The sequence below is a fragment of the Hyla sarda genome, chromosome 1 (assembly GCF_029499605.1).
Source record: "Hyla sarda isolate aHylSar1 chromosome 1, aHylSar1.hap1, whole genome shotgun sequence".
In the NCBI taxonomy this organism is placed as follows: domain Eukaryota; kingdom Metazoa; phylum Chordata; class Amphibia; order Anura; family Hylidae; genus Hyla; species Hyla sarda.
In genome coordinates, this window is record NC_079189.1 from 434,227,068 (window position 1) to 434,246,140 (window position 19,073).

The following is a 19,073-nucleotide window of genomic DNA, read 5'->3' on the forward strand; positions in this document are numbered from 1 at the left end:
CTTGTTCCACCACAGTTCCAGGTCAGAGTTGCTGTCCGTGACAGTGTTTGGCAGCGGCAGGCATCCTACAGTACCTGCCTGTGCCTCTACTATACTGCAGGCAGTTCCCGCCAGCCGGTGAACATTAAGCTGTAAGAAATCCTAAATTCAGACTGTGCCAAGTTCCACTGCCTGGCTGGCCCAAGCTATTGTATTGCATATATGCCACTTTTACTATCCCCCATGCCGATTGGATCACCATGGGAAGTCTGCAGAAAATGATGCAGGACTTCATGTTCTAGTTTTGCCTAAGGCCTTACAAAGTCTAGAGCCACCTTTGATGCCTTACTCTTTTTCCCCCTTTCATTATTTGTTGGGGCACCCCATACAGATAAGTTAATGAGCTAGTCCTGCTTGATCAGCAGGTTCAGTCTTATTTCTATGGGCAACTTAAAGGGAACTTGTCACCTGTTTTATGGAAACCAGGAAGCAGCAGTGATGAGTGGAGACTAGGAGATCCACAGCTGTGAGCGACCAAGTCAAGTATGACTTTGTTTTTTATTTTTACATCACCCTGTGTCAACCCCTTTTGAAGCCTATAGATAACAGACTGTAAGTGTGTAAGCCTATAGTGTAAGATTACTTTTAGACACTGCTGCTATTGATCCAAAAGAATCCCCTCCATGGTGCAGAGCTATTTCTTATTCTCTCCCTTTCAGGGGATTGGACCATTTGCCAGCAGTACTCACCCCTGGACTTCCTATGCCTTAGTATTATGGCCAATAATTGGACAGCATCTACTCATAAGCCCTCTTCCAGTCTGCCATTCCATGACATAGTTAGTGCTGGAGAAAGTACACTCGACTGAAAAAGGCAGAAACTATGCTAGAAGATCATTTCCAGTACACTACTATATATGGTGTGTGTATATGAGGTTTAGGGGGCTATTGATTTACTGAGGTAGCAAGGTGCTCTGTGCGATTAAAGTGATCAAACAGTAGAAAAGAGTCATAAGGATCACAGCTAGGTAGGAGATGTTTACATCACAAATGCTTCTGTGTCCTAAGCAACAACCTGCTGGTAATGAAGATGACTAAAGGGAGGCATTAGAGAGGATTACAATCAGGAGGCAGCACTGTATACATACTAGGAATGCAAGTATGTACACGAGACAGTGGCCTAGAATTATATGGACGATAAAGCATATGTGAAAGCCTTCTGTCACCTTTTAGGCACAGTGTGGACCTTATAGAGGAGGAGACAGGCTCCGGTTACATGCACATAGATTTAGCCCTGCAGAGAGATAGAGATGGAGTTCCCCTAAGATCAGGAAGTGGAAAGCAGTTTGCAAGGAAGTGAGATGCCTAGTGGCTAAAATTTTTGAGCTTTTGTTCTGTGGTAAGAATCACCTAGGATATCACATGCAGGGAAGTTGTTTAAAATGACAGTTCCATTTAAGCAATGTTGAAGAACATGACAAACCGAACATGACAAACAAATTGAGTATCTGCGGGGTAGTGCTAAAAACAAGTCTAATCCATGAAAGCTCTACCTCCCAAATCAAGAGAACTTAAAGCATCTTCTGCTGAAGTCTTGGTGTCAGATACCACAGAACACCTTCAGATTGTCAATGGGCCATTGTGAAATGTCATGGATGATTTGTGTTTATGCTTTATTCTAGAATAGGCATGCAAGCTACTTTTTGTAAATGTTTCCTATCCCATGTCCCTCTTTAATGGGTATTTAACACAGGAACTCTTGTAGCTCCACACAGGCCAATGTGATCACAAAGTACGTGCTGAAACAAACAGAATACTATACATACGAGTCCATACATTGTACTTATGTGGCTTATCTCTTTCACATAGAGTAGCTCATCTGGTTTTTTAGACAATAAGCCAACTGACATTTTGATCTGCCCCTACTGCCCATCATAGCATACAAAAGAAGAGAGAGGGAAGGCTCCACGGAACTATGACCAAAAGTATATAAATGTTCACTAGGCAAAAATGATTTCCAGTAAAACTGCAGAGTAGATAAAGATGGAAAAATCTGTTGCAGATTTGGAAGAAAATCTACGGCAAACCATGGATCTACATGTAGAGTTTCCCCATTCAATTTAGATAATCTGTTTATGGCCACCCAACATGGCCTCTGTATCAAGAAGTAACAAACAATAAAAACCTGCATCATATAAACTATGTTGCAGACTGCCATAGTAATCATGGTACATGTATTTACAAAAGTTCACGTGTATTTCATTTGCAAATCCACATTGGTATGCACAAGACAAATTCATATGGAGAAAACAGACATGGTCGCACATCCACAATTTGTATTTTGATCTACTTGCACAGGTTGTTAGTATACATTTTGATTAAAAAGTACAAGCCCACTCGCCACGTCAAGGCCACCTATTTAGAGTGGGTCCCTAATGTCCCTAGCATAAAATGGCGTAGCACTGGGCGGCATCCACCACCGCCTCAAAACCAGTGCACACAGGGGGATCGACCCACTGGCAGAGCAGCCCCAATGCCACTCAAACCAATCCCTGGGCCGCACCTCCCCACAGACACGGTGCCACCGCAACAATGGACGACACACAGCACCACACCAGTGTGAACAAGGTGTAAAAGCTCACTTACCATGTGCTCCCAGTCAGACTGGGAGGCTGCCAGAAAGGAAGGGGCCCTGTGCAGCTTCCTGCTAATTTATATAGGGCTTGGCTGAGGGGGGGGGGGCCCTTAAACCGTGGCACCATGTCTATGGGGAGGCGCGGCCCTTAAACCGGTCTGAGTGGCATTGGGGCTGCTCTGCCAGTCCCCCTGTCCTTCCCCCTGTGGGCACTGGGCTGTTTGGGTACACCCAAGGGTGTAGCTATAGGGGTACAGATTCACCAGCCAAGCCTGGGCCCTGGTGTCTATGATGACCCAAAGGCCCCTTCATCACATCCAGACTTAACATTGGAGGCCAGGTCCTTAAAGTTAGACTTCTGTGCGCATCCTCTGATACAGTAATAATAGGATGTCAACATCCTATAATACAGGGTCAAGACAGCAATCCATCATGATGTCTTCCTAAAGGATTCTATAAATGACTTGTTTAATGTCAGTTCACCTCAGGAAAAAAAGGAATGTACTCATCCAGAGCATTGATGTATGGGTTTACCTAGTTCCAGAACATCTTTCATCAATGAGACAGTTTGTTGTGCATTACCTACATGTTTACATTGCATCCCATCTTGAATAAGAAATAACATTTATGACCTGATACATTCTCAGTCATTCAAGACAAGCCAGAACTTGTTCCATTTTGCAATGGTTATTGTTGTCTATGAGCACCTAAAGCTGAGAAGGGGTTACTAGTGTCATAAACTTTGACATTTTGCCCTAATGAGAGGTTGAACCATGGCATGCCCCAGCAGGTTGGAGGAATAGCTCTGGCCTTGTAGACTCCAGACCCTGCAGGCTGGGTAGGGATCAGTCTGATGTTGCAAAGAAAGGGACCTCATGCCAAGCCTGCTGGAGTACATACACTTCAGAAATTTACTACAGATGCAAATAAAATGTTCTGACTTGTTATAATATTAAATGCATATGACTATCATGCATAAAGTATACCCAATGAACCAATAGAACTATCTTTAGCAGCAACAATTTGTAGTAATTGTTTTTTGGAGGACTTCATCACCCCTCCACCACTATGCTTGACAGTTGTATGAGGTGTTGTGCATTATGGCCAAACATTTCCACTTTGGTCTCATCTGTCCAAAGCACATTGGCCCACATTTATCATTGCAGTGCAAGTGAAGCATTTTTTTACACCTTTTTTTTGTGTGCTGATAATGTGTAGGAGCACCAAATGTATTAAAAGTTAAAAGAGCTTTGATAAATTTTGTGCAGGTCCACATTTTCTGAAATTTCTTACACTAAAAAGCTACACCATGTCTGGGCTGGTGTAGTTTTAGAGACTTTTCAGTGGCTTTGCGCCTTTTTTTGCTCCTTTTTACAAAAAGGTGCAATGATAAATCCCTTCTATATCATGTATATTGCCAAAATCAGTGGATTGCAACTCAAAATCAGTGGATTGCAACTCAAAATCAGCAGAAATGTGTAAACAAAAAGGGGCAAAAAAAGGCGCAAAAAATAGCACAATCTCTCGCAGCACCTGGCATTCTAAACAAATGCCGTGTTCCTGCGAGAGTGGTTGTAATGTCACAACCACGACCCCTCATGTCATCATGCCACGCCCTCTCCATTCATGTTTATAGGAGGGGGCGAGTCGGCCGACCAACCCTCTCCCGTAAACATGAATGGAAGGATTGTGGCATGATGTCACGCAAGGTGTGACCGTGACGTCATGATCACAGCCTCCAGCTCCGAGCATTCTGAACTAAATGTTCAGAACGCTGGAGCACCAGAGTACCCCTGTGATAGCCTGGTGGATGTAGGGTATGGGGAGTGTAGCTGTGCGGTGATTAAAGGGTGTTTGTTAACCCTTGCTATTCGTGATGCCAGGGTGATGGGCTCCTCAGTAATGCTTGTCCTACCACACCCGTTCCCAAGAGCGATAGGGAGGTAGATAATAATGGAATGTCCACAACCGGAGAGTTTTATGAAACAAGTTTAACTTTTACTGAAGGTTTTCTGCAAGCTTCATAAATGGAACAGTCTCTATGCATACAACTGCTTTCTTTGGAGATTGACAAAGGTTGGGACTTTAGCAATTTAGAGTCTTTAAGGTAATCCACTGGATATAGGGGATTTAGTTGCGGTCCAGTAGTCACGCAAGCTTTAGCGGGGGTAGTTTAGAACTCACAGTTTAGTTCAGCTGAGGCCGGTAGGTTTTCAGGCCTAGCGTGTCTTTGAAAGTTGCTCAGATCCGTCCTGCTAGTCCGGCATCCACGAGAGCAGCAACCCAAGAGAGCGATATTTGGCTACAGCTCCCTTATATGGGCAGGGGCTGGACTAGTGCTACTTGGTCCAATACTGATGTCAATCACCATTACAAAGGCTTGTGGGTAACATGTGACCCAAGGACCTCCAAAGGTCCTCCAACATACCATAGAGGATATCAATATGGTCACATGACCGAAGGTCCTGCGACACTAAACAAGGTAAGTACTATATATTATATTAGATATACATTACTGTTAAATATGTACATGTATAAACAGCATTGAGTTAGAGTAAAGAAGAGGCGACTAGGGGCTGTCCCACCTGAGGGATCCTACCTGAGCATAGTTACTCTGACTTTGGTACAGTATGCAATACGGTACTGGGACACCACACCCCTTTCAGCTGTACTGCATTGTTTCTTTTAGAAAGATGAGACTTTTTCCTGGCAACTCTTCAAAAACTAGCCATACTTGTTCAGTCTTTTTCTAAAGATACTGTCATGAACTTGAACATGTAACATACTAAATAAGGTATGTACAGTAAATGTAGCTTTCCAGCTTTTTGCAGTTTTTTAGAGCATTGCATGGTCTGACCTTGGGATACATTTGCTGGGATGTCCATTTTGAGAAGATTATCAACTGTCCACATGTTTTCCACCAGCAACAATTGCTTCTGTAAAATCATTGCTGATGTATTTTCTCTGTGGCATTGTGTTAACACATTCCTGAATAATCCAGATTAGCAAACTGCCAAAACCTCTGAGGTGGTGACACTTGCTGAAAATCAATTCATTCAAGAGCATTTGATTAGCACTTCATTTCTATGGAAGCAGTAAAGATGTACTTCATTTTTTCACATACTGCTTCTGCATTTTGGCCCAGATTTTGTTAATTAACTAACTAAATAATATGGTATAGTTTATCATGTGTTGTGTATCTTTTTTAATTATGTCCTGGCTCTGGCATACTGCCTGCTCGCACTGCTTAACCCCTTAAAGGGGTACTTCGGTGCTTACACATCTTATCCCCTATCCAAAGGATAGGGGATAAGATGCCTGATCGCGGTAGTCCCGCCGCTGGGGACCCCCTGTGATCTTGCACGCGGCACCCCGTTTGTAATCAGTCCCCGGAGCGTGTTCGCTCCGGGACTGATTACCGGCGACTACAGGGCGGGCGGCGTGTGAAGTCACTCCCCCGCCCCCTGTGATGTCACGCTCCACCCCTCAATGGATAGGGGATAAGATGTCTAAGCACCGGAGAACCCCTTTAAGGACCAGGGGTTTTTCCGTTTTTGCATTTTCGTTTTTTTCCTCCTTGCCTTTAAAAAAATCATAACTCTTTCAATTTTGCACCTAAAAATCCATATGATGGCTTATTTTTTGCGCCACCAATTCTACTTTGTAATGACATCAGTCATTTTGCCCAAAAATCTATGGCAAAACTGAAAAAAAAAATCATAGTGAGAGAAAAAAAAAACAAAAAAAAAAAACGCCATTTTGTAAATTTTGGGGGCTTCCGTTTCTACGCAGTAAATTTTTCGGTAAAAATGACACCTTATCTTTATTCTGTAGGTCCATACGATTAAAATGATACCCTACTTATATAGGTTTGATTTTGTCGTACTTCTGAAAAAATCATAACTACATGCAGGAAAATTAATAAGTTTAAAATTGTCATCTTCTGTCCCCTAAAACTTTTTCTGCGCATGGGGCGGTATGAGGGCTCATTTTTTGCGCTGTGATTTGAAATTTTTAGTGGTACAATTTTTCCAGTGATAGGACTTATTGATCGCTTTTTATTCATTTTTTCATGATATAAAAAGTGACCAAAAATGCACTATTTTGGACTTTGGAATTTTTTTTGCGCGTACGCCATTGACCGTGCGGTTTAATTAACAATATATTTTTATAATTCAGACATTTCCACACGCGGTGATACCATATATGTTTATATTTCTTTCTATTTATTTATTTATTTTTATGGGAAAAGGGGGGTGATTCAAACTTTTAATAGGGGAGGGGTTAAATGATCTTTATTCACTTTTTTTCCCCACTTTTTTTTTTGCAGTGTTATAGCTCCCATTGGGACCTATAACACTGCACACACTGATCTTTTACATTGATCACTGGTTTCTCATAAGAAACCAGTGAGCGATGATTCTGCTGCTTGACTGCTCATGCCTGGATCTCAGGCACTGAGCAGTCATTCGGCGATCAGACAGCGAGGAGGCAGGTAGGGATCCTCCAGCTGTCTTGTAAGCTGTTCGGGATGCCGCGATTTCGCCGTGTCTATCCCGAACAGCTCCCTGAGCTAACCGGCATGCTTTCACTTTCACTTTAGACGAGGCGTTCAACTTTGAACGCCGCGTCTAAAGGATTAATAGCGTGCGGCACCGCGATCAATGCCGCGCGCTATTAGCCACGGGTCCCGGCCGTTGTTAGAGGCCGGGCCCGACCCACTATGACGCGGGGCCACGCCGTGGCCCCGCGTTATAGATCGGGAGCGGACTCATGACGTAACCTTACGTCATGGGTCCTGAACAGGTTAAAAGGGTACTCCGGTGGAAACTTTTTTTTTTTTTTATCAACTGATGCCAGAAAGTTAAACAGATTTGTAAATTACTTCTATTAAAAAAATCTTAATCCTTCCAGTACTTGTCAGCTGCTGTATAATACAAAGGAAGTTCTTTTCTTTTTGAATTTCCTTTCTGTCTAACCACAGTGCTCTCTGCTGACAACTTTGTTCATCTCAAGAACTGTCCAGAGCAGTAAAGGTTTGCTATGGGGATTTGTTCCTACTCTGGACAGTTCCTGACATGGATAGAGGTGTCAGCAGAGAGCACCGTGGACAGACAGAAAATAAATTTAAAAAGAAAAGACCTTCCTCTGTATTATACAGCAGCTGAAAGTACTGGAAGGATTATGATTTTTAAATGGAAGTAATTTACAAATCTGTTTAACTTTCTGGCACCAGTTGATAAAAAAATATATATATATGTTTTCCACCGGAGTACCCCTTTAAGTCAGGTGCTGCATTGTCAGTCTGCAAATACTGGCAATATACATGGAAAAAATTGGGCAGTGCTAATGCAATACCTGACAGGTGGCAGCCTTAACTATATAGGGGCAGATTTATCAAAACCTGTCTAGAGGAAAAGTTGCTGAGTTGTCCAAAGCAGCCAATGAGATCGCTTCTTTCATTTTTCAAAGGCCTTTTCAAAAATAAAAGAAGCGATCTGATTGGTTACTATGGACAACTCAGCAACTTTTCCTCTGGACAGGTTTTGATAAATCTCCCCCATTTAGAATATAAATATAAACCCCTAAACATTCTATTACTAACAATTACATCATGGGAGTGACAGGACCTCAGCCCCCTTTATACCCGGCAGATGCTGGCTGTTTTCAGCAGTTGACAGTCATAGTCACTGACTGGCATCATAGGTAGCTCTATTGCCGGTCATTTAACCCCTGGATGCTACTGTCAATGGTCACCCTGTGGTTACTCTCACATTCTGATTGCCCTTTCCCCCCCAATAATGCAATCAGTTGTCATGGCAGCTGTCAATAATGTGCCATCATGCTGCTCCACCATGTGCCCCCATTACTGTACCTACAGTGCTGGCCAATACAACTTAAATACTCAACTCAAGATAAAACCTGAGGTCATGGATAAGGATCACATTAGGGTTAAAGATAGAACGTGTTGGGCCACAGACAAAACTGTTAAATTAATTCAGACCTCAAATCAGAGCAAGATACCCCCTTCATACACTGCAATCCATACCTTCACTCACAGTGCTGCTCATGGCCCCCCTCTCTTACATAGACTGCTGCTCATGGCCCCCCTCTCTTACGTAGACTGCTGCTCATGGCTACTCCCTCTCTGACATAGACTTCTATTCCTAGCTTCCACTCTCTTACATAGACTGCTACTGAATTTCGCATCTAGTGACTCACAGGTGATGCCTTCCCTGACTGTAGATGTTCTCTTTCTTCTTCTTCTCTATTCAGTCCAGACCACTGAGACAAGTTCTCCCACAGACTATATTGCAACATCTTTGGCCCCTCACTTCTGCAGTCATTCCTTCTTTCATAGAAACATAACCACTACTCAACACTGCCATCCTGCTGCAACAGCCAGTACTGTGCTTGCTGCGGCCCCATGTACCCCCATTACTGTACCTACAGTGCTATACTCCAGATATAACAGAACCTGAGGACAGGGATAGAGATTACATCAGGGGCAAAACTAGAAAATAATGGTCCCCAGACCAAACTGCTCAATTGATTCAGCTCTCAAATTAGAACAAAAGACCCCCTTCATAGACTACTCTGTGTACACCTACAATGCTCATGCCCACCTCACATACACTGCTGCTCATGGCTGCCTTCTCATACATACTCTGCTGCTCATGGTTTTCATCTCTCCAAGATAGGCTGCCATTCATAGCTCCCAATCTCTTACATAGATTGCTACTCTCATAGAGACTGCTGCTCATGCTCCCATCTTATACATAGACTGATGCACATGGCTCCCTTCTTTCAAAAATGGCAAAATGCAAAAATGTGCATGTGGCCTCATCTGTTTCAGTCTGAGTCTGGTTGAATGATACCGACACAGTGAATGTAATGTTAGCTCATTAAAATGTAACCTTTATTTCTGACACATAAAATAATTGTCCTCAAACGGGATTGAAAAAAATCTAAATGTCTCAATCAAGACACAAACAGAAGGTGGGGAAAAACAAGGGGCTAACCACATAAAGCTCAAAGGTTAAACCCACACCAACCATAATAATGTAATTTCCTACACAACAAAATATGATCATGGCAATGATGGCAATTCGACGCGTTTCTCCCCTCCTACATAGGTACACAGAGTAATGCAGGGTTCATCAGGGGAACAGATGTAAATACACATATAAAGGATATAATACACCAAAAGATATGGCTAAATAATAATAACTGACAAAATATAAAGGATAAACAGTTCTGATGAGGACCACTCACTCAGACCCAACGATAGTAGTGATAGGATTAGAGTGGTGCAGGATGCATGCTTCTCTCCTTTGTGTGTGTGTATGTGTCTGGTTGAATGATATATGATTTGCGGGAAACAAGCTTAGGAGTCCAGTGGGTGGTCCTAGTGATTGACACATTCCTTGTATGAATGTACATAGAGAGATTGCTGTCAATCGCTGAGTGGAAGCACCCACTGATCTCAAAACCAAGAATGAGCATGGAGTTTAAATGGTTTAAATTGTAAGGTTTAAGTAACTAGCCCTACTAAAAAAAATTCTACTAAAATATATACCAATCTAATGGGCTAATATTGCTCTTCAACACTGTGCCTATATATTGGCCTACTTTTTCAATGTGATTGGTTTTAATTGTTGCAAAAGCATCATTGTTCAGATATTATGGGAAAATTAACTGTTTAACTAGGACATAAATATAATGTATAACATATCAGAGAACAGGAATAACTGTACATCATAACCATAGAGAGCAGCACATTACATCAATAAGCATTAAAAGTTAACACAGTGCCCCCCGCTAACTGTTCAATGTTGCATTTTATGTGTGGGAGCTTGTTTGGGGTCTGAATATATTTTTGTGTCTGATCTAGAATCTTGATTCATTTTGGAGTCTGGTCTGGTGTATTATTTGATATTAGAATCTATTTTGGGGCCTGAATTTATTTAGGGGTATGTATTAGGGTCTCAATTAATGTTGGGGTTTGGTCTGGGGTCTGATTTCATTATAAAGTCTGATTTGAGATTTAGATTTATTCTAAAGCTTACTCTGTGGTCTGACTTTATTTTGGGGCCTTGTCTGCACAGTATATTAGGAAAATTTGGCAATATAGTATATTTATGATAGTACAATAAACAGTGCATCTAAAGAACCATGTATGGCATAGAAGATCCTTGGGACACCATAGGTTGATGATGATCAAGTCATTGTCAGACCATTTTGGGATTTTGTAAAAGCTCATAGAGGGCAGGAGGAAAGTCAGCTTTGGAGTCCAGGAATAGCTATTTAGGCCATTGACAATAGGACTTATAGACACTACATCCGTTTAATCACTTTTAATTATGTCTCTCTTTCAAAATGCCCATTAAAACACCAAAAATTATACAAAGGTGTTACTTAATGTAACATTAGAATAATGTAAAACATTTTAGGTAACTTTACAATGTGAACATTTATTTTTATAGAACACAAACAATCAAAACAAATACTGTAAAATCACGATAAAACACAACATGAAATAGGGATACATGCCACCTGATTGGTTCATCTTAAGGCTTTGTTCACACTACCGTCAGAGGCTTAAATGGGCACTGTCAGATTAAAAAACTTTTTATATGTTGCACATCTTGGCAAAACATTAACCTTTCTAATCTACTTCATAAGAACATTTTATTTGCTTTTTTTTTTTTTTTTTAGAAACCATGGCTTATAAAATCATGACTTTGTCTAAGCTGAAGTACAGACATGGACAAACTCCAGGAAGTGAGGGTGGATTAGCACTCCTCTGTGCTCTCTCTCCTGTCTGATAGCACTCCTTTGTGTTCTTTCCTGTCTGATAGGACTCATCTGTGCTCTCTCCTGTCTGATAGCACTCCTCTGTGCTCTCTCCTGTCTGATAGACCTCCTCTGTGCTCTCTCCTGTCTGATGGCACTCCTCTGTGCTCTCTCCTGTCTGATAGGACTCCTCTGTGCTCTCTCCTGTCTTATAGCACTCCTCTGTGCTTTCTACTCTCTGGTTGTACTCCTCTGTATCTGATAGGACAGGAGAGAGCACAGAGGAGTGCTATCGGACAGGAGAGAGCACAGAGGAGTACTATCAGAAAGGAGAGAGCACAGAGGAGTACTACCAGACAGGAGAGAGCACAGAGGAGTACTATGAGATAGGAGAGAGCACAGAGGAGTCCTATCAGACAGGAGAGAGCACCGAGGAGTACTATCATACAGGAGAGAGCACAGAGGAGTGCTATCAGACAGGAGAGAGAGCAGAGGAGTACTATCAGATAGGAGAGAGCACAGAAGAGTCCTATCAGACAGGAGAGAGCACAGAGGTGTCCTATCAGACAGGAGGGAGCACAGAGGTGTCCTATCAGACAGGATAGAGCACATAGGAGTGCTATCAGACAGGAGAGAGCACAGAGGAGTCCTATCAGACAGGAGAAAGCATAGAGGAGTACTATCAGACAAGAGAGAGAACAGGGGAGTGCTATCAGACAGGGGAGAGCACAGAGGAGTCCTATCAGACAGGAGAGAGCACAGAGGAGTCCTATAAGAAAGTAGATGGCACAGAGGAGTGCTATCAGACAGGAGAGAGCACAGAGGAGTCCTATCAGAAAGGAGAGAACACAGAGGAGTACTATAAGACAGGAGAGAGCACAGAGGAGTCCTATCAGAGAGGAGAGAGTGCAGAGGAGTCCTATCAGACAGGAGAGAGCACCGAGGAGTACTATCATACAGGAGAGAGCACAGAGGAGTGCTATCAGACAGGAGAGAGAGCAGAGGAGTACTATCAGATAGGAGAGAGCACAGAAGAGTCCTATCAGACAGGAGAGAGCACAGAGGTGTCCTATCAGACAGGAGGGAGCACAGAGGTGTCCTATCAGACAGGATAGAGCACATAGGAGTGCTATCAGACAGGAGAGAGCACAGAGGAGTCCTATCAGACAGGAGAGAGCACAGAGGAATGCTATCAGACAGTAGAGAGCACAGAGGAATACTACCAGACAGGAGAGAGCACAGAGGAGTACTATGAGACAGGAGAGAGCACAGAAGAGTCCTATCAGACAGGAAAGAGAGCACAGAAGAGTGCTATCAGACAGGAGAGAGAACAGGGGAGTGCTATCAGACAGGAGAGAGCACAGAGAAGTCCTATCAGACAGGAGAGAGAGCAGAGGAGTACTATCAGACAGGAGAGAGCACAGAGGAGTACTATCAGATAGGAGAGGGCACAGAGGAGTCCTATCAGACAGAAGAGAGCACAGAGGAGTACTATCAGACAGGAGAGAGCACTAAGGAGTCCTATCAGACAGGAGAGAGCACAGAGGAGTCCTATCAGACAGGAGAGAGCACCGAGGAGTACTATCATACAGGAGAGAGCACAGAGGAGTGCTATCAGACAGGAGAGAGAGCAGAGGAGTACTATCAGATAGGAGAGAGCACAGATGAGTACTATGAGACAGGAGAGAGCACAGAGGTGTCCTATCAGTCAGGAAAGAGCACAGAGGTGTCCTATCAGACAGGAGAGAGCACAGAGGAGTGCTATCAGACAGGATAGAGCACAGAGGAGTGTTATCAGACAGGAGAGAGCACAGAGGAGTCCTATCAAACAGGAGAGAGCACAGAGGAGTCCTAGCAAACAGGAGAGAGCACAGAGGAGTGCTATCAGACAGGAGAGAGTACATAGGAGTCCTATCAGAAAGGAGAAAGCACAGAGGAGTCCTATCAGACAGGAGAGGGCACAGAGGAGTCCAATCAGAAAGGCAATAGCACAGAGGAGTCCTATCAGAAAGGAGAAAGCACAGAGGAGTCCTATCAGACATGAGAGGGCACAGAGGAGTCCAATCAGAAAGGCAAAAGCACAGAGGAGTCCTATCAGACAGGAGAGAGCACAGAGGAGTGCTATCAGACAGAAGAGCAAAGGCAGAAAGAAAAAGAGGGGCACTCTCAGGTGTGCGGTTTCTAGGAAAAAAATTGACGGAACCCCCCACCTAGTACTGGGTGTCACACTTGGTCCACTGGGGTGGTCCAGCAGAACAAACAAGACCTAGTGGTGGTGGTATGGTGGGTTGAATATGTGCAGTGTGCAGCTCACTTCCCTTTTCCGCATCCACAAGGGTAAGGAAGTAGAATGAAAGAAGAAAAGGAGGGAAAAGGATGAAGCACTTCTGCTTGTAATGACGGGACTCAGAACGCCACGGTAGCACAGGACGGTATTTATTTAAAATAAAGATTTCGGACAATGCGTTTCGGCGCAGGCACGTGCCTTCCTCAGGTCCACAAAACAATCGCTGAAATGGTAGCAAATATAAATAAAGGGTAAACATAAATGTGAATTCTCATATTATAATAAAAACATGGTAAGGTGAGGTTAAGTGGAGCAAGGAAAAAGGGATCGCAGGCAGAAGAGGAAGTCTATGGAAAAAATGTGCATGGAGTACTAAAAGGGAGGGGTGTGCAGGCTATTTTTCTGCAGCTATCCATGCATAGGTATTTAAAAAGTCCTTAAAACTGCGTTTTTTATGGGGGAAAAAAAGAAAGAAAGAAAAACATATATAAAACATATAAAAATGCTTAAAGGTGCATGAGTCCACATTAAAAATATGTATATGATTAAGTCCCAAATTGCAATCCACATTTCCAATTCAAAATCATGGTGTTAGCAGCAAAGGAAAGGGGAGGGGTCACATGTTTATGGAAAGTCTGGAGCTCCAAATTGATGGATCCACATTGCCATGAAAGGCACATATCTGCCAATATGCACATATGTGCCATGAAAGTGTATTCACATAAGTGACCTGAAGGGAAAAAAGTTTGCTGGTGCGTCCTGGGGTATGTTGCTGTGCTTTTGGTGCCATGGCCGTCTGGGGCGCAGCGTCCCAGGTTGTATAGGAGAGCCGCGGGGGACCAACGAACATGCGCATTGCGCAACTTCCGGTCCGGCGCTCCGCAACTTCGGGTCCGGCGTGCAGCAGCTGATGAAAAATGAAAATGTATATGGACTGGATGGGAAAGGAAAAAGGGAAAGAAAAAGGAAAAAAGGAAGATGAAAAAATGAATGGCTCAATGGAGAATCAAAAAGGAATGAAATGAAATGGAATGGGAAAGTGAAATGAACATTGGAATGAGGGTGCAGTGAAAATAAAATTGAAATTAAAATGAAAAAAATAAAAACAATAAAGATAACAAAAAATAAAATATAAATGAAAGTGAAAAGGGAAATAAAAAAAATAAATAAAAAAAAAATGAATATCAAAAATAAATAATAAAGATAAAAATGAAAAATGGAAAAAAATTTGAATGGGGATGGAACTGCTGAAAATGAAATGCAAAAATGATGAAATTGAATGAAAATAAAAATAGTAAAGAACAGAATAATAAAAGTGAAAAAATGAAATGGAACAAGAAGTGAAAATGAAGATAAAAATGAAATAAAAATAATAAAAAATTAAATATAAATTAAAATGGAAATAAAAATAGAAATAAAAATTTAAAATGAAAATAAAAATAAAAAGTAAATGAATATAAAAATTAAATAATAAAGATAAAAATAAAAATGAAAAACAAAATGAGAATGGGGATGGAACTGGAAATGAAAATGAAATGCAAAAATGATGAAATTGAATGAAAATAAAAATTATAAAGAACAGAATAATAAAAGTGAAAAAATGAAATGGAACAAGAAGTGAAAATGAAGATAAAAATGAAAATGTGAAATGAGGGATGAGAAAGAAAGGAGAAAGAAGGGGAAGGGGGAGGCTGTGGAAGGAGGAAGGGAGGGAAATGTGGGGGGGGGAGAGGGAGGAAGGGGCAATGGAAGGAGGGGAGTGGGGTATCTGGGGAAAGAAAAGGGGGTGTAGAGGAGGGATGATATGTGGAAAAATGTAGTGGGGAGAAAGAAGGGGAAGTGGGAGGCTGTGGAAGGGGGGGAGGAAGAGGGCAATGGAAGGAGGTTGAGTGGGGTATATGGGGAGAAAAAAGGGGGGTATAGAGGAGGGATGATATGTAGGAAAATGTAGTGGGGTATCAGAAAAAGCAGTAATGGGGAGGGTAATGTATGTGGAGGATCTGTGTGATGATTTTTATAGTTTAATGCATGCAAGTACCGTATATACTCGAGTATAAGCCGAACCGAATATAAGCCGAGGCCCCTAATTTCACCCCAAAATCCCAGGAAAAGTTATTGACTCGAGTATAAGCCTAGGGTGGGAAATATATCATCCCCCCCCTGTCATCATCCAGACCCTCATCATCATCACCCTGTCATCATCCCCCTTTCATCATCCCCTTGTCATCATCCCACACCCCCCTTCATCATCCCACCCCCCCTTCATCATCCCCACCCCCCTTCATCATCCTCTTGTCATCACCCCCACCCCCCTTCATCATCCCCTTGTCATCATCCCCACCCCCCTTCATCATCCCCTTGTCATCATCCTCTTGTCATCATCCTCTTGTGAACTATCCGCCCTCCATCGGCTGTCCGGGCTTGCTGGGAGTTGTAGTTTTGAAACCTCTGGAGGTCCGCAGGTTGAAGACCACTGCGGCCTTCGACATCATCCAGCCCCCTCTCACCCCCTTTAGTTCTGTACAGTACTCGCCTCCGTTCGGCGCTGGTCCGGTGCTCCAGGACTGTCCGGTGAGTAGGTCGTCCGGTGGGATAGTGGTTCCGGGCTGCTATCTTCACCGGGGGCGCCTCTTCTCCGCGCTTCAGGCCCGGAATAGAGGCGTTGCCTTGATGATGACGCAGAAGGACGTTAGTAATGAACGTACCTCTGCGTCGTCGTCAAGGCAACGTGACTATTCTGGGGCCGGGCCCGAAGCGCTTAGAAGAGGCCTCCCCGGTGAAGATAGCAGCCCGGAACCACTATCCCACCAGACGACCTCCCCACCGGACAGTCCTGCAGCACCGGACCAGCGCCGAGCTGAGGCGAGTACTGTACAGAACTAAAGGGGGTGAGAGGGGGCTGGATGATGTCGAAGGCCGCAGTGGTCTTCAACCTGCGGACCTCCAGAGGTTTCAAAACTACAACTCCCAGCAAGCCCGGACAGCCAATGGCTGCCCGGGCTTGCTGGAAGTTGTAGTTTTGAATCCTCTGGAGGTCTGCAGGTTGAAGACCACTGAGGGTGGAGAGTTCACTCGAGTATAAGCCGAGGGGGGGCGTTTTCAGCACGAAAAATCGTGCTGAAAAGCTCGGCTTATACTCGAGTATATACGGTAGATATATTACATAGGAAGAGCTGCAGTCGAGATGTGTTTTTATATCGAAAGAAGTAGCGGTATTCGTGGTGGTGAAGGATTTTCTTCCGTGTGGAATATTCAGACAGCAAAATCAACCCTTACTCTTGCATTTGAAAGCACCCGGGGTGGTGGTGCTAGTTTTTGGTGTTTTTGTTTTCCTTAGGTGGCTTGGTGCTAGGATATTCTTGATTGTCCTGCCTCTGCGAAACGTGATAACTTTCCGGGATGACTTTTCGCAAGATGGGGTCCAATAGTAGGGTACTCCAATTTCTCTCCAAAATTTCCCTTATTTTCTTATGTTGTAGATTGTAAGTCATAATAAAGTTGTAACTGTGAGTGTTTGGTTGTTCCTGTGTTTTCTTCTTGGGTCTTTAAGTTTGCAGTAAAAAAGCTTCTTTGAGAATAGAAGAGGGGTAGTTTTTCTATTTAAATCTTTTTTTTAGGGTTTTGGATTGAGTCTTATAGTCTGAGGTATTGGTACAGTTGCGGCGGATTCTTCTATATTGAGTGTGGGGGATATTGGTTAACCATTTTTTGTAGTGTGCTCTATGGAAACCTTTCAAAAGCTGTTAGTATCAACTTTTTTGAAGTGAGTTTTTGTAGTGATATTTCCTTGATCGTGACCGACGCTGAGGTCTAGGAAGACGACTGAAAGGGGGTCAGGGTAGGTGTGAACTCCAGGCCCCAGCTATTGTTGTTGAGGTGTTGGATGAAATGGTTGGCGGCGGTGGTGTCGCCGTTCCAGATAATGAACAAGTTGTCGAACCCTCCCTCACAACCTATTCACACAGCACACAGAAAAGAGAATACGACTACAAACCCTGATACAAATCTCCAGCTTCCTGGACCTCTCTTGATCACACCTATAAAACACAAATCTGCACCTGGGACCCCTGTCGTCCACTCTGTTGAGCTACTTGAATCTGCACCTCAAGAAAGCATCTGCTTCTCCACGTATGGGGACTCTCCAACCTGTTCCAAACCAAAACAGGTTTCAGAACTTGGGGAACTCCCCCTATGATCTGTTTTGTAATGGGGAAATCACCATTATACCCTCAAACCATCACAACAACTCTAGAGAGGAAGAAGATCCCCCTTCCAACCATCCATCATGACCCCAAAGCAGCTACTCAAAAGTGTCTTTTTTAGACTCCCCCCCCCCCCTCAGAATCAATCCTACACCAACTACATGGACCCCGGAGATCACGAGTACGAACAAAATCACAAAATACTTCAGACCTACTGCCATGGGAACACCAGCATAAAGAAAAGAAAGACCCAGGGCTGTAGAGGAGGTAGAAGCAAACACAAACACCAGCCCAAAGATAGAAAAAGAACCCAAGAAGAACAAACAGAACCCATTAAGATCTTTAGCCTCTCCTCCTACCAATTGAATGATGCCGAACATGCGGTGTTAGCAAAGGGTTTATCCTTTTGCCCAGCACAGAATGCAGATGACTTCAACCTATTTCTGGACCTTAACACATTCACCAGGAAACTTACTCTAAAGAGGCACTTCGAATTAGAGGCACATAAAACCAAGAGTGTCCCCTCCAATGAGAACCCCCCCTCCTCTGGATATATACATCAAGATGTCAAACCCAAAAGTTTCTTTTACCCACACCACCATAAGGGTCATCAATTACATGCATTCTATAACTCAGTTATAGAAGAATTCTCCCGACGAAAAGAGGGATAAACACCAGAAACGAAATCTAACAAGAATTGAAAACACTGCTATGAAAACTTTAAGAGAAAATTTGGAAATCGTTATCAGAGGAGCAGACAAAGGAGGCGGGGTGGCCATTCAGGATAGCAAAGAATACCACAAAGAAGCCCTCTGCATCCTTTCAGACACAACATACTACAACCTTCTAACCTCTGATCCCTCACCAGAATTCAACAAAGAATACACCGACCTCATAACCACAGCCTACAGAGACGGACTACTAAATAAAAAAGAAAAACAATTCTTAATCCCTTCCACCCCCCCAATTAGCGTTCTTTTACCACTTGCCAAAAACACACAAGTGCAAAAAAAAAAAAAACACCGGAAGGCCCATAATTTTGGGCATTGGCTCCTTCACAAGCCAATTGTCACACTATATAGATCTGTTCCTGCAGGAGATAGTAATCACGCTACCCTCCTACCTAAGAGACTCTTCTAGCCTTATTGAAGATCTATCCCAATTCACATGGGAAC